Source organism: Triticum urartu, chromosome 7 (assembly GCF_003073215.2).
Source record: "Triticum urartu cultivar G1812 chromosome 7, Tu2.1, whole genome shotgun sequence".
Lineage (NCBI taxonomy): Eukaryota > Viridiplantae > Streptophyta > Magnoliopsida > Poales > Poaceae > Triticum > Triticum urartu.
The window spans coordinates 78,965,468-78,981,298 of NC_053028.1; positions in this window are offsets into that span (position 1 = coordinate 78,965,468).

A 15,831-nucleotide genomic window follows, 5' to 3' on the forward strand; every position below is an offset into this window, starting at 1 on the left:
GAGGTGGAGAAGGAGGTTGATGAGGTTCATCTTGGTGTACTTCCTTGTTTTCTTCATCTTGGCGTGTCCCACTTGTGGATGCCTCCGTGTCAACTCTTGGTTTACCTTATTGTGAGGTAGAAGCTTCCAGTTGGATGGACGAGGTACTCTCCTTCACCTTCGTTGGGTGTATCTTGCCAATAGACAAGTCTTGGATTGCTTCTGAAGGATCTTTGTCTCCTACATCAATTGGCAATTGCTCTACTTGCGAGCCGTTAGATTCATCAAACTTCACATCTACCATCTCTTCAACCTTTCGGGTGAACTTGTTGTAGACACGATAGGTGTGAGAGTTTGAGCCATAACCGAGTAGGAAACCCTCATGAGATTTAGGAGCAAATTTAGAACAATGATGCTTATCAAGAATGTAACACTTTGAGCCGAATACTCGAAAGTATCGAACTTTTGGTTTGTTATCGGTGAGAAGCTCGTATGCCATCTTGCCGAGTAGCTTGTGAAGATACAAGAGATTGTTGCATGACAAGCTGTCTCAACCGCTTCCGCCCAAAAGTGTTTTGGCGTCTTGTACTCATCAAGCATCATTCTCGCCATCTCAATAAGAGTTCGGTTCTTCCTCTCAACAACTTCATTTTGTTGAGGTGTGTACGTAGCTGAGAAATCATGTGAAATCCCTTCTTCGTCAAGAAAGGTATCCACATTTTCGTTCTTGAACTCCGTTCCATTATTGGTGCGAACGTTCTTGATATTCACTTCAAATTAATTTTGGGCCTTCCTAGCAAAGTTCTTGAAGATCTTTTGTACCTGCGATTTATCATCAAGAAATAACACCCACGTAAATCTTGAAAAAACTTTGACTATGACGAGACCAAATGAATTTCCACTGAGACTTTTATAGGCATTGGGACCGAAGAGATCCATATGAAGTAGCTCGAGCGGTCTTCTCATGGTCATGATGTTCTTCATGGGGTGGCTTCCTCCAACCTGTTTTCCTGCTTGACAAGCACTGCACAATCTATCCTTGTCAAATATAACATCTTTTACTCCAAGGATATGATCACCTTTAATAAGCTTATCAAGATTTTGCATGCCCACATGACCTAACCTTCTATGCCACAACCAGCCTTTAGAAGATTTAGCAATTAAGCAAGTTCTAGGTTGAGCCTTTTAGTGAAATCAATGATGTATAAATCACCTCTACATATACTGGTAAAGACCATTTTATGATTATCTCTACGAAACACTTGGCAATCTACTTCAGTAAATAGGACATTGAAGCCAAAGTCAGCAAGTCCAGATACGGAAAGTAAATTATAGCCAAGGGATTCAACGAGCATAACATTTTGTATGGAGCTATCATGTGAGATGGCCACCTTACCAAGGCCAACCACCTTACCCTTTGAGTTGTCACCAAAAGTGACATACTTTCGAGGGCCGTTGTTTTCAGCAAGCTCATGAAACATATCCTTGTCTCCGGTCATGTGATCGGTACATCCACTATCAAGAACCCATTCCTTTCCTGCAACCATGTAGCCGCGAAGATTTGCCATAAGACCAAAATGTCTCATAGACTCATCAAGATCAAAGTCACTATCATCATCCTCATCATAGTATCCATGTTCAACATCGTCTTGTGATTGATCGATTCCTAGAGAGAGTGATTCATTAGATAAGTGATCATCAAAATGTTCATCTTTATGAATTCTAATGGCTTCAGAGATGATGTTGCTAATGATTCCAACATCTCCTTTGGCACGCATGAGGCTGGTAAGCTCAAATAAACAATCACCAAACTTAGGATCATTGGAATTCATCTTACTCAAAGCAATAGACTTGTGAAGAATCTCATCTAAGTTTTGCAAGGAATAATTTGGAAATCATTCCTCAAGAAATCTCCATCTGGTGTAAGCACAATCAAGAGCATGGAAGCTAGCAATCAAGTTTCTAGGTAATCCTCTAGTGATTAAATTGACAGTTATAAGATTACAGATCATGTCAATAGACTCATTAAGGGTAGGATGCAAGGGGTCAACAAGGTGCGCACAAGGAGTAGTAATGTACTTGTTCAAGTGATATTCATTGAAAATCTCAAGCATCTCAATTTTCCACTCATGAAAGAACTCTCCATAAAGTATAGGCACTCTACGTCTAAGACTCCCCAACGTAGACTCATCCATCTTCCTCCAATGGTGATTAAACCAAAGCAATGGAGACCAATGCTCTGATACCAATTGTAGGATCGAGAAGAGGTGTCTTGAGGGGGCGGGTGATTAGACCCTCAACAAAGAAAAGTTGCAGTTTTTAATTTCTTTAAGTTAAGGTGGAGTTTTAGCACAAGTTTAAACATTCACAATACATTTCAAGCAAGCATGGAAAGAGTATATGAGCAACAGAAAGTAAAGCATACAACTTGCAAGAAAGTAGAGGGATGGGATTGGAGTGTGCAAACGCAATTGAAGACACGGAGATTTTTGGCGTGGTTCTGATAGGTGGTGCTATCGTACATCCACGTTGATGGAGACTTCAACCCACGAAGGGTAACGGTGTCGCGAGTCCATGGAGGGCTCCAGCCACGAAGGTTCCACGAAGAAGCAACCTTGTCTATCCCACCATGGCCATCGCCCACGAAGGACTTGCCTCACTTGGGTAGATCTTCATGAAGTAGGCGATTGATACGTCTCTAACATATCTATAATTTTTGATTGCTCCATGCTATATTATCTACTGTTTTGGACTATATTGGGCTTTATTTTCCACTTTTATATTATTTTTGGGACTAACCTATTAACCATAGGCCCAGCCCAGAATTGCTATTTTTTGCCTATTTCAGTGTTTCGAAGAAACGGAATATCAAACGGAGTCCAAACGGAATAAAATCTTCGGGAACGTGATTTTCTCACCGAACGTGATCCAGGAGACTTGGACCCTTCTCCAAGGAACAAAAGAGGTGGTCACGAGGGTGGGGGGCGCCCCCCTAGGGCGCGCCCCCTGCCTTGTGGGCCCCTCGTTGCTCCTCCGGCGTACTTCTTCCTCCTATATATACACACGTACCCCCAAACGATCAGAACAGGAGCCAAAAACCTAATTCCACCGCCGCAACTTTCTATATCCACGAGATCCCATCTCGGGGCCTGTTCCGGAGCTCCGCCGGAAGAGGGCCGTCATCACGGAGGACTTCTACATCATCCTAGCCCCTCCGATGAAGTGTGAGTAGTTTACCTCAGACCTTTGGGTCCATAGTTAGTAGCTAGATGGCTTCTTCTCTCTCTTTGAATCTCAATACAAAGTTCTCCCCCTCTCTTGTGGAGATCTATTCGATGTAATCTTCTTTTTGCAGTGTGTTTGTTGAGACCGATGAATTGTGGGTTTATGATCAAGTCTATCTATGAATAATATTTGAATCTTCTCTAAATTCTTTTATGTATGATTAGTTATCTTTGCAAGTCTCTTCGAATTATCCGTTTGGTTTGGCCAACTAGATTGGTAGTTCTTGCCATGGGAGAAGTGCTTAGCTTTGGGTTCGATCTTGCGGTGTCCTTACCCAGTGACAGAAGGGGCAGCAAGGCACGTATTGTATCGTTGCCATCGAGGATAACAAGATGGGGTTTATTTCATATTGCATGAATTTATCTCTCTACATCATGTCATCTTGCTTAAGGTGTTACTCTGTTTTTAACTTAATACTCTAGATGCATGCTGGATAGTAGATGCAGAATCATTTCGCTCTACTTGTCACGGATGTGATGCCTATATACATGATCATGCCGAGATATTCTCATAACTATGCTCAATTCTGTCAATTTCTCAACAGTAATTTGTTCACCCACCGTAGAATACTTATGCTCTTAAGAGAAGCCACTAGTGAAACCTATGGCCCCCGGGTCTATTCTCATCATATCAATCTCCATCACTTTAATCTTGCTTTGCTTTTTTTACTTTGCCTTTACTTTTTACTTTGCATCTTTATGCCAAAAATACCAAAAATATTATATCTATCATGTCTCACTCTCGTAAGTGACCGTGAAGGGCTTGACAACCCCTAATCGCGTTGGTTGCGAGTAGCTATCGCTTTGTGCAGGTACGAGGGACTTGAGCGCGGGCTCCTACTGGATTGATACCTAGGTTCTTAAAAACTGAGGGAAATACTTACGCTACTCTGCTGCATCATCCCTTCCTCTTCGGGGAAAACCAACGCAAGCTCAAGACGTAGCAAGAAGGATTTCTGGCGCCGTTGCCGGGGAGTCTACGCAAAAAGTCAACATACCAAGTACCCATCACAATCCCTATCTCTCGCATTACATTATTTTCCATTTGCCTCTCGTTTTCCTCTCCCCCTAATTCACCCTTGCCGTTTTATTCGCCCTCTCTCTCCCTATCCTCCCTCTCCATTTGCCTCTTTTTGCCCGTTTGCTTTTGTTTGCTCATGTGTGAAGATTGCTTGCTTGTCGCGATGGCTCAAGATACTACTAAATTGTGTGACTTCACCAATACCAACAATAATGATTTCCTTAGCACTCCGATTGCTCCTCTTACCGATGTTGAATCTTGTGAAATTAATACTGCTTTGTTGAATCTTGTTATGAAAGATCAATTCGCCGGCCTTCCTAGTGAAGATGCCGCTACTCATCTGAATAGCTTCGTTGATTTATGTGATATGCAAAATAAAAAATATGTCAATAAGGATGTCGTTAAATTGAAGCTATTTCCTTTTTCGCTTAGAGATCATGCTAAAGCTTGGTTTCGTCTTTGCCTAAGAATAGTATTGATTCATGGAACAAGTGCAAAGATGCTTTTATCTCTAAGTATTTTCCTCCCGCTAAGATCATCTCTCTTAGAAATGATATTATGAACTTTAAACAACTTGATTATAAACATGTTGCACAAGCTTGGGAGAGAATGAAATTAATGATACGTAATTGCCCTACTCATGGTTTGAATTTGTGGATGATCATACAAAAATTTTATGCCGGATTGAATTTTGCTTCTAGAAATCTTTTAGATTCGGCCACGGGAGGCACTTTTATGGAAATCACTTTAGGAGATGCTACTAAACTCCTAGATAATATTATGGTTAATTATTCTCAATGGCATACTGAAAGATCTTCTAATAAAAAAGTGCATGCGATAGAAGAAATTAATGTGTTGAGTGGAAAGATGGATGAACTTATGAAATTATTTGCTACTAAGAGTGTTCCTTCTGATCCTAATGATATGCCTTTGTCTACTTTGATTGAGAATAACAATGAATCTATGGATGTGAATTTTGTTGGTAGGAATAATTTTGGTAACAACGCTTATAGACGGAATTTTAATCCTAGGCCATATCCTAGTAATCCTTCTAATAATTATGGTAATTCCTACAACAACTCTTATGGAAATTATAATAAGATGCCCTCTGAATTTTAGAATAGTGTTAAAGAGTTTATGAATTCACAAAAGAATTTTAATGCTTTGCTTGAGGAGAAATTGCTTAAAGTTGATGATTTGGCTAGAAACGTTGATAGAATTTCTCTTGAGGTTGATTCTTTAAAGCTTAGATATATTCCTCCTAAGCATGATATCAATGAGTCTCTCAAAGCCATGAGAATTTCCATTGATGAGTGCAAGGAAAGAACCGCTAGGATGCGTGCTTCCAAAGATGCCTTTATTAAAGCGTGTTCTTCCAATACCTATGAAAATCAAGATGAAGATCTAAAAGTTATTGATGTGTCCCCTATTAAATCTTTATTTTTCAATATTAATCTTGATGAATCTGAATATGATCTTCCTTTACCTAGAAGGCGTTCTAAAAATTCGGAGTATTTAGTTCTTAATGATGAAACTGATGAAAGTGGGATTGAAAGAAATAAAAATCTAGTTGTTGCTAAACCCACTATATTGGATTTCAAGGAATTTAATTATGAAAGTTGCTCTTTAATTGATTGTATTTCCTTGTTGCAATCCGTGCTAAATTCTCCACATGCTTATAGTCAAAATAAAGCCTTCACTGAACATATTGTTGATGCCTTGATGCAATGTTATGAAGAAAAACTTAAGTTGAAAGTTTCTATCCCTAGAAAACTCTATGATGAGTGGGAACCAAATACTAAAATTAAAATTAAAGATCATGAGTTTTATGCTTTGTGTGATTTGGGTGCTAGTTTCTCTACTATTCCCAAGACTTTGTGTGATTTACTAGATTTCCGTAACTTTGATGATTGCTCTCTAAACTCGCATCTTGCAGATTCCACTATTAAGAAACCTATGGGAAGGATTAATGATGTTCTTATTGTTGCAAATAGGAATTATGTGCCCGTAGATTTCATTGTTCTTGATATAGATTGCAATCCTTCTTGCCCTATTATTCTTGGTAGACCTTTCCTTAGAACGGTTGGTGCAATTATTGATATGAAGGAAGGGAATATTAGATTTCAATTTCCATTAAAAAAGGGCATGGAACACTTTCCAAGAAAGAAAATAAAATTACCATATGAAACTATCATGAGAGCCACTTATGGATTGCCTACCAAAGATGGCAATACCTAGATCTATCCTCGCTTTTATGCCTAGCTAGGGGCGTTAAACGATAGCGCTTGTTGGGAGGCAACCCAATTTTATTTTTATTCCTTGATTTTTGCTCCTGCTTAGTAATAAATAAATTATTTAGCCTCTGTTTTGGTTGTGTTTTTTGTGTTTAAATAGTGTTTGTGCCAAGTAGAACCGTTGGGAAGACTTGGGGAAAGTCTTGTTGAACTTGCTGTAAAAAACAGAAACTTTAGCGCTCACGAGAACTGCTGTCATTTTTATTTTAAGAGTGGTATTTAGTTAATTATTTTTTAAGATGATTAATATATAAATTACTCACGTCCAGCAATTTATTTTAGAATTTTTGGGGTTCCAGATCTTGCGCTAGCTACAGATTACTACAGACTGTTCTGTTTTTGACAGATTCTGTTTTTCGTGTGTTGTTTGCTTATTTTGACGAATCTATGGCTAGTAAAATAGTTTATAATCCATATAGAAGTTGGAATACAGTATGTTTAACACCAATATAAATAAAGAATGAGTTCATTACAGTACCTTTAAGTGGTCTTTTGTTTTCTTTCGCTAACGGAGCTCACGGGTTTTCTATTTTGAGTTTTGTGTTGTGAAGTTTTCAAGTTTTGGGTGAATTCTTTTGATGGATCATGGAACAAGGAGTGGCAAGAGCCTAATCTTGGGGATGCCCAGGAACCCCCAAGATAATCCAAGGACACCAAGAAGTCAAAGCTTGGGGATGCCCCGGAAGGCATCCCCTCTTTCGTCCACTTCCATAGGTAATTTACTTAGAGCTATATTTTTATTCACCAACATGATATGTGTTTTGCTTGGAGCGTCTTGTATTATTTGTGTATTTGTGTCTTAGTATGCCACAATAATCCTTGCTGTACACACCTTTTTAGAGATCCATACATGAATTAAAATTTGATAGAATACTCTATGTGCTTCACTTATATCTTTTGAGCGTAGTAGTTTTGCTCTAGGTGCTTCACTTATACCTTTTGAGCGTTATAATTTTGCTCTATGTGCTTCACTTAGATCTTTTAGAGCACGGTGGTGGATTTGTTTTAAAGAAACTATTGATCTCTCATGCTTCACTTAAATTATTTTGAGAGTCTCTTAATAGCATGGTAATTTGCTTAATAATAATATGCTTGGTATTCAAGATTTGTGAAACTTTCTTTTGAGTGTGTTGAATACTAAGAAAAGATTGAAGCATGATAATTGTTTTGAGATATGGAGGTGATAATATTAAATTCATGCTAGTTGAGTAGTTGTGAATTTAAAGAATACTTGTGTTAAGGTTTGTGATTCCCGTAGCATGCACGTATGGTGAACCGTTATGTGATGAAGTCGGAGCATGATTTGTTTATTAATTGTCTTCCTTATGAGTGGCAGTCGGGGACGAGCGATGGTATTTTCCTACCAATCTATCCCCCCTAGGAGCATGCGCGTAATACTTTGCTTTGATAACTTGTAGATTTTTGCAATAAGTATATGAGTTCTTTATGACTAATGTTGATTCCATGGATTATACGCACTCTCACCCTTCCACCTTTGCTAGCCTCTCTAATACCGCGCACCTTTCGCCGGTATCATACACCTACCATATACCTTCCTCAAAACAGCCACCATACGTACCTATTATGGCATTTCCATAGCCATTCCGAGATATATTGCCATGCAACTTTCCACCATCTAGTTCATCATGACACATTCCATCATTGTCATATTGCATATCCCGGTACACCGCCGGATGCATTCACATAGAGTCATATTTTGTTCTAAGTATCGAGTTGTAATTCTTGAGTTATAAGAAAAATAAAAGTGTGATGATCATCATTATTAGAGCATTGTCCCAGTGAGGAAAGAATGATGGAGACTATGATTCCCCCATAAGTCGGGATGAGACTCCGGACGAAAAATCAAATAAATAAAAAAAAGAGGCCAAAGAAGCCCAAATAAAAAGAGGCCATAAAAAGGAAAAGGCCCAAATAAAAAATGAGAGAAAAAGAGAGAAGGGACAATGTTGTTGTCCTTTTACCACACTTGTGCTTCAAAGTAGGACCATGATCTTCATAGCAGAGAGTCTCTCATGTTATCACTTTCATATACTAGTGGGAATTTTACATTATAAAACTTGGCCTGTATATTCCAATGATGGGCTTCCTCAAAAATTGCCCTAGGTCTTCGTGAGCAAGCAAGTTGGATGCACACCCACTTAGTTTCTTTTTGAGCTTTCATATACTTATAGCTCTAGTGCATCCGTTGCATGGCAATCCCTACTCACTCACATTGATATCTATTGATGGGCATCTCCATAGCCCGTTGATACGCCTAGTTGATGTGAGACCATCTTCTCCTTTTTGTCTTCTTCACAACCACCATTCTATTCCACCTATAGTGCTATATCCATGGCTCACGCTCATGTATTGCGTGAAGATTGAAAAAGTTTTGAAAAAGTTAGAGTATGAAACAATTGTTTGGCTTTTCATCGGGGTTGTGCATGATTTAAATACTTTGTGTGGTGAACATGGAGCATAGCCAGACTATATGATTTTGTAGGGATACGCCCCCCTGCCTCGTGGTCCCCTCGTTGCTCCTCCGGCGTACTTCTTCCTCCTATATATACACACGTACCCCCAAATGATCAGAACAGGAGCCAAAAACCTAATTCCGCCGCTGCAACTTTCTGTATCCACGAGATCCCATCTCGGGGCCTGTTCCAGAGCTCCGCCGGAAGAGGGCCGTCATCACGGAGGGCTTCTACATCATCCTAACCCCTCCGATGAAGTGTGAGTAGTTTACCTCAGACCTTCTGGTCCATAGTTAGTAGCTAGATGGCTTCTTCTCTCTCTTTGAATCTCAATACAAAGTTCTCCCCCTCTCTTCACTACTAGGGAAAACCTTATACACAGAATCTTAGCAGCAGCGCGGCATAAAAACAGGCGCTACTGCTAAGTAGGAGCAGCGCGGCTACGGAAAGCTCGCTACTGGTGCAAACTTAGCAGTAGCGCGTGATGCTTAAACCGCGCTGCTACAAAAATCCACCGACAGTACACAACGACATAAGTTTACCAGTAGCGCGGCGCCAGGGAGCTCGCTGCTGCTAATGCCATAGTAGCAGCGCGCTTTTTTGTCACCTCGCTGATGCTAATTTTGAAATTGTGCACAGGGTTGGCCCGTTTAGCAGTAGCGCGTGACAGGAAAGCGCGTTGTTGCTACGCTCTTAGTAGCAGCGCGCTTTCTCTCCCGCGCTACTGCTAAGACGCAGCACCCACCACCTTTTCCACCTTCCCCTCCCCATCTCCTCTCCTCCCTTTCCCCTACCTCCCACATCCTCCCTCTCTCACTCTTCTTCTTCCTCAATACTTCTCCCCCCATTACTCTCCCTCTTCTACCTACCTTTCTCTCTCTTCATTACTCCTAGCTATAACTACACCACCTCCATTAATTCATCTCCTTTCTCTTTTTCCTCCCCCTCCACTAGTTGAAGTTGTCTCCTCCCAAATAAGCTAGCTAGGTAGATGTAGCATTTAGTTAAGTGACCTATTTGCCCCCTAACTAGATCTTTCTTTGTCAAGAAGAGCTTTGTGCACTTTTGACCTCCCTACATCATCATCTCCACCGTGTGCTCGATCTCGAGATAGAGGTGTGATTAATATTTCATGATTTTGCAAAATGGAAATATGTTTATGCATGTGTGTGTGATATTTTTATGGAAATTGTGTGTGTGGCATGAGTTGACGCCAAATTGTGCATTTGAGTTGCATATGTTTTGCCGAAATGTCGATTTATTTCTGTTTCGGTGAATTCCGGGCAAACTCTAGATCTATATATGTCCTATTTTTAAGGAAGGTCATGCCGAATTTTTGTATGACTTTGATGAATGCACGCATTTTTATAATCAATTTTTTTATTATTACCGTGCAGAGTTGACGATGGTCAGTGGAACGATGGTGCACAGGTGGTTGCGGTCGGCGGTGCAGGACATGAAGGAAAATAACCTGACAGAGGTTTTATGTCCGTATCGAAAATGCAAAGGAATAGTTTGGCTTGACCCCCATGTCGATGGTCGTGTCGAAGCGCACCTGCTCATGACTGGTTTCATGGATGGCTATACTCGGTGGATAACTGAAGATGAGGATGACGATGTTGAGGATGCCGACAGGGCATGCAATGATGACACGGGGCAAGACGAAGAGATGATCGATAATGGCGGCGGGGAAGAGGCCGGACATGGCGGTGGAGAAGGGGCCGGACATGGCGGAGGAGAGAACGACATGGACTCCACGCAGCAGAGTTCGTCGGTACTAAGTTCAATCGTGCGGGACCCTCATGTTCAAGCATTGCTTCGCAAGGAGACGAGTACTGAGAGAGCTGCTTCTAGAGAGGAGGCTAAGCTGGAGCAACTGGTGGTAGACTCGAACACTCCATTGTATGATGGTTGCAATCCTGAGGTGACCCGCTTGAGTTTCACGCTCCAACTGCCGAAGACAAAGGCTAAAAACAAATGGACCGACACTAGCCTCGATGAGCATCTCAAGTACCTAAAGGATGTTCTTCCCGAGGGTAATCTATGTCCTAGTAGTGTTGATGAGGCCAAGAAGATCGTGTGCCCTCTTGATCTTCCACACGTTAGATACCATGCATGCATCAACGATTGCATAATTTATCGGAAGGAGCACGCGGAAAAAACAAGTTGTCCGGTGTGCAATGCTTCTCGATACAAGAAGGCCGGGAAGAAATGTCCCCAGAAAGTGGTATGGTACTTACCGATCACTCCCCGTCTCCAGAGGTATTTTGTAGATCCCAAGGAAGCAAAGCTAATGCGCTGGCACGCGGAGAGGAAGAAGCCCGACGATGGAGATGATCCGAAGCTGAGACACGTCAAGGATGGAAGCCAGTGGAGAGCGTTGAACAGATTCTATCGGTATTTTGAATGTGATGCAAGGAACATCGTGCTCAGCGCGTGTACCGATGGCATGAATCCGTTTGGCAACCAGAGCACCAACCATAGCACATGGCCCATGTTTGTATGGATGTACAACCTCCCCCCTGGTTGTGCAAGAAATAAAAGTACATTCACATGAGCATGCTTATTCAAGGGCCGAAACAATCAGGAAATAATATTAATTTGTATCTGGGGCTACTTCAGGAGGAGTTAGACACGTTATGGAAAACACCGGCCAAGACATGGGACGCCAGCAAAGGCGAGTATTTCAACATGAGAGCCGCGCTGATCATGACAGTGCACGACTATCTTGGTTACGGATATGTGGCAGGCCAGGTGTGCCATGGATATTGCGGATGCACGCGGTGCATGGATGATACGACGTCTCAGCAGCTAACGTCAAGGAAAGATGGTGGGTCTGGGAAAATCGTGTACATGGGGCATCGAAGATGGCTCGAATAGGACGACCCGTGGAGAAACCGTGGAGATCTATTCAATGGTCACGCTGAGCATTGAGGACCTCCACGTAAGCGGAGCGGTGCCGAAATCGATGAGCTGTTGAAAAAGTGGAAGGAGTGCCCCGCGCCGGGAAAGGCGATGAGAAAGGCGCCGGAGCCGCTGCTGAAGGTATGGAAGACGAGGTCTGTGTTCTGGGACTTGGAGTACTGGCACAAACTCGATACACCTCATTGCCTTGATCAAATGCATATCTGTAAGAATGTCCTTGAGAGCTTGCTCGCAACACTGATGAACATGCCGGATAAGACCAAGGATGGGCCGAAGGCAAGAAAAGACTTGCAAGATTTGAAAATCAGGGAAGATCTGCACATGCCGCCCCGTAAAATGTCAGACGAGACAGAGACGGAGACAGAGGCACGGGAGAAGAAGGGCAAGAAAATAAAGAATGAGGATTATTGCCCCCTTCTTGCTTCACCTTAAGTCAGGCTGAGATCAATCAATTCTTTAAGTGTCTTACCAGAGTCAAAGTTAGTTCCGGTTACTGTGGCAAGATAAGTAGATATCTAGACACGGACAAGAAAAGGTTCAGCGGGATGAAGTCTCATGACTGTCATGTGATGATGACGCAGATATTACCTGTTGCCCTTAGAGGGATAATGGACAAGCACGTCCATGACACGCTTATTGGTCTCTGCAACTTTTTCGACGTCATCTCTCGAAAGTCGATCAGTGTGAAGCAGCTCCGAAGGCTACAGGAAGAGATTGTTGTGATACTGAATGAGCTTGAGATGTACTTCCCGCCCGCGTTCTTTGACATGATGGTGCATCTGTGTGTCCATATTGTGGATGACATAATAGACCTGGGGCCGTCATTCCTGCACAACATGATGCAGTTTGAGAGGATGAATGGGATCATCAAAGGATTCGTTCGTAACATGTCCCGTCCAGATGGAAGCATCGTCCAGGGCTATTTGACACAAGAGTGCATCTCTTTCTGTGAGAATTTTCTATATGGCGCAGACCAGCCGCCTGGTGTTAGTGTTGGTTTGCTCGTTAACAAGCACGATGGGAGGCTCGAAGGAGAAGGTCACTGCAACGGTCGCAGGGAACTGCATGTGGCATACTCAGATCGACGCAGTGACTTTGACAGAGCAAACTTGGTAGTGCTACAACACCTAGACGAGGTAGATCCTTTCGTGGCACTGCACAAAGAAATTATCGCAAAGAAGTATCGTGACCGGGGGGTATGCAGGACGGACGCCGAAGTTACTAGAGAGCACAACTCCACTTTCCTGCATTGGTTCAAAGAGCATATTATTGCTAATCCCCCGGAGGAGGGCTCTAAGGACGGATTGCTCATATACGCCTTAGCACATGGCCCCTCGCCCAACCTCGTAACCTATCAGGCATATGATATCAACGGATACACGTTCTACACGGAGGCCAAAGATATGGATAGTGATGAATATCAGAACTCAGGGGTGACGATGGAATGCATGACCGGCAGCGACAACGGCGCAACTGAACGATTTTATGGAAGGGTCGAGGAGATCTGGGAGCTTGACTACTCTGGACTGCACAACACGACGATGTTCCGTGTCAGATGGGCTAAGAATGTCGAAAGAGAAAGCCGGATTTTCACTACCATGACTATACCCGACGCCAAGAGCACTACCGTGAACGCTATCGCAAAAAACGAGCCATGGGTACACGCTAAGCACGTGACACAATGCTTCTTCATAACCGACCCATGCAATCCCAGTCGTGTTGTCGTGAGGAAAGGCAAAAGAAACATCATTGGAATGGATGGAGTCGCCAACGAGGAAGAATATGATCAGTACGGCAACCCAATGAGGGAAGATGACGATGATGATGAAGTATACGTCAAAAGAAGAATCAATACTACATTACCAAAGAAAAATCGTACTCCATGGAAAAGGCAAAGTCACAATGAGGGGCTCAATTATTCTTCGACGAACAAGAAGGGAAAGAAGTTGACTCAAAAACGAAAACATCGGCGCTGAGGAATCGGTCAAATGATGTAATATATATATATATGTTCCTATTTTGTATACACACTTAATTAGCCATTATTATGCATGGGTCCAATGATGTAATATATATATGTTCCTATTTTGTATACACACTTAGCCATTATTATGCAAGGGTCCAATGATGTAATATATATGTTCCTATTATGCTAAGGAAAAGAAAAAAGGGAAACTGGTTATAGCAGTAGCGCTTTAGTGAAAAAGAGCTACAGCTAGTCAAGGTAGCAGTAGCGGTTTCTGCAGAAAATCGCTATAGCTGCTCGTAATAGTAGTAGCGCGTTTCGTGTAAACGCGCTACTGCTACATCCACTTAACCCAAAATTCCCCCTCTCCCTGCTTCATCCCGCCTCTTTTCCCCCAAATCCCCACTCTCTCTTCCCCGGCCCCGTCGCATCGCCGCGCCCGCCCCCGACCTCGGCGTGCTCGCCCCCGACCCCGGCGCGCTCGCCCCCGACCCCGCCGCCCCCGACCCTGCCGTGCCCGACCCCGGCGCGCTCGCCCCCGACCCTACTGCCCCCGACCCAGGCGCGCTCGCCCCCGGCGCCGGCGCTCGCCCCCGACCCGTCGGCCCTCGCCTCCCTCCTCTGCTCCCTCCCCTCCCAACCTCGGCCGTCGTCGGGCCTGCCTCCTCGCCCTGCACCCTCTGTAAACCACCCCCCCCCTCTCTCTCTGCTAGCTAGGGTTAATTTACTTGGGTTTTAGTTATGTTAATTAGGTTATCTATTTAGTTATGAATTTAGATAGGTTTCAAAAATATTTACTGAATTTATATGCAAATTTGAACTGGACATGTGATATGTGGATATGTCATGTTTTGGTAAATGATCTGAGTTGCCTATGTTACGCCGGAATGTTGATTCATTTCCGTTCCGGTGAATTTCAGGCGCTCGATATGTCCATTTTTTAGCAAAGGTCATGCCGAAATTGTCCTCGTGCCTTATCATCCAAAGTCAGTCAGTTTCGAACAACCCTTTCATACATTTCAATCATTCCTTCTCTCTCTATGGGGAATAATTTGAGGTGTCTTTTCCCCGCAGCAACGGGCGCGCCGTTCTTATCGTTCTTTATCCGCAAGTCTCCCACGCCGTGTATTTTGACCCTTCCAGAGACTACGAGAAAAAAGACTACACCCACATAATGAATATTCTAGATGATGCTCTCCAAGGCTTCAGCTTTAGAGGTGGCCACATGCAGATCAGGAAACAAAGGAACAAGAAGATGGGTTTCGCGCATAAAACTAACTTCTCTTGCATCCAAGTCCCAAAACCAAGCAAGAAGGATGGATTCTACATCCTCCATCTCATGATTCAGTTCAACACGGATCACCAAAAGCTTCGCATGAGAAGCAGAAATGATGATCATATCCACAAGTGGCTAGAATCTCATGGAGAAGCGGATTATGAACTTAGAGATGACTTCTTTCGCATCCAAAGCGACATTGCGACGATCATCATGAAAGAAGTCGTCGATGAGAAGGGGATGTTCCACCACGGCCCTATATCGCGAGCTGACGTCCGAACTTGCATAGGCATGCAACGTCTAGACCTCACGCCGTTGAAGAAGCTAGGGTCCATCCTCGATGATATGGAAGGATGGAACTTCTAGTGATTTATGATGCCAATGATGATGATATGTGTCGGTTGAACTTGTATACTATTTGTAGCGATGCAACTTTGTGATGTCCATGATCCCTGCCGAACTTGCGTAACGCTACTTTGTTAGTTTGCGTACGATGACCTGCATACCTCTAGTTAATTAATTTGCATACTGTATGTTGCATCTAGTTGCTAACCCTTTCTTTTTCGGTGTTCTCTAGTATATTTTTTTGCATATATATGATTGTACATCCTC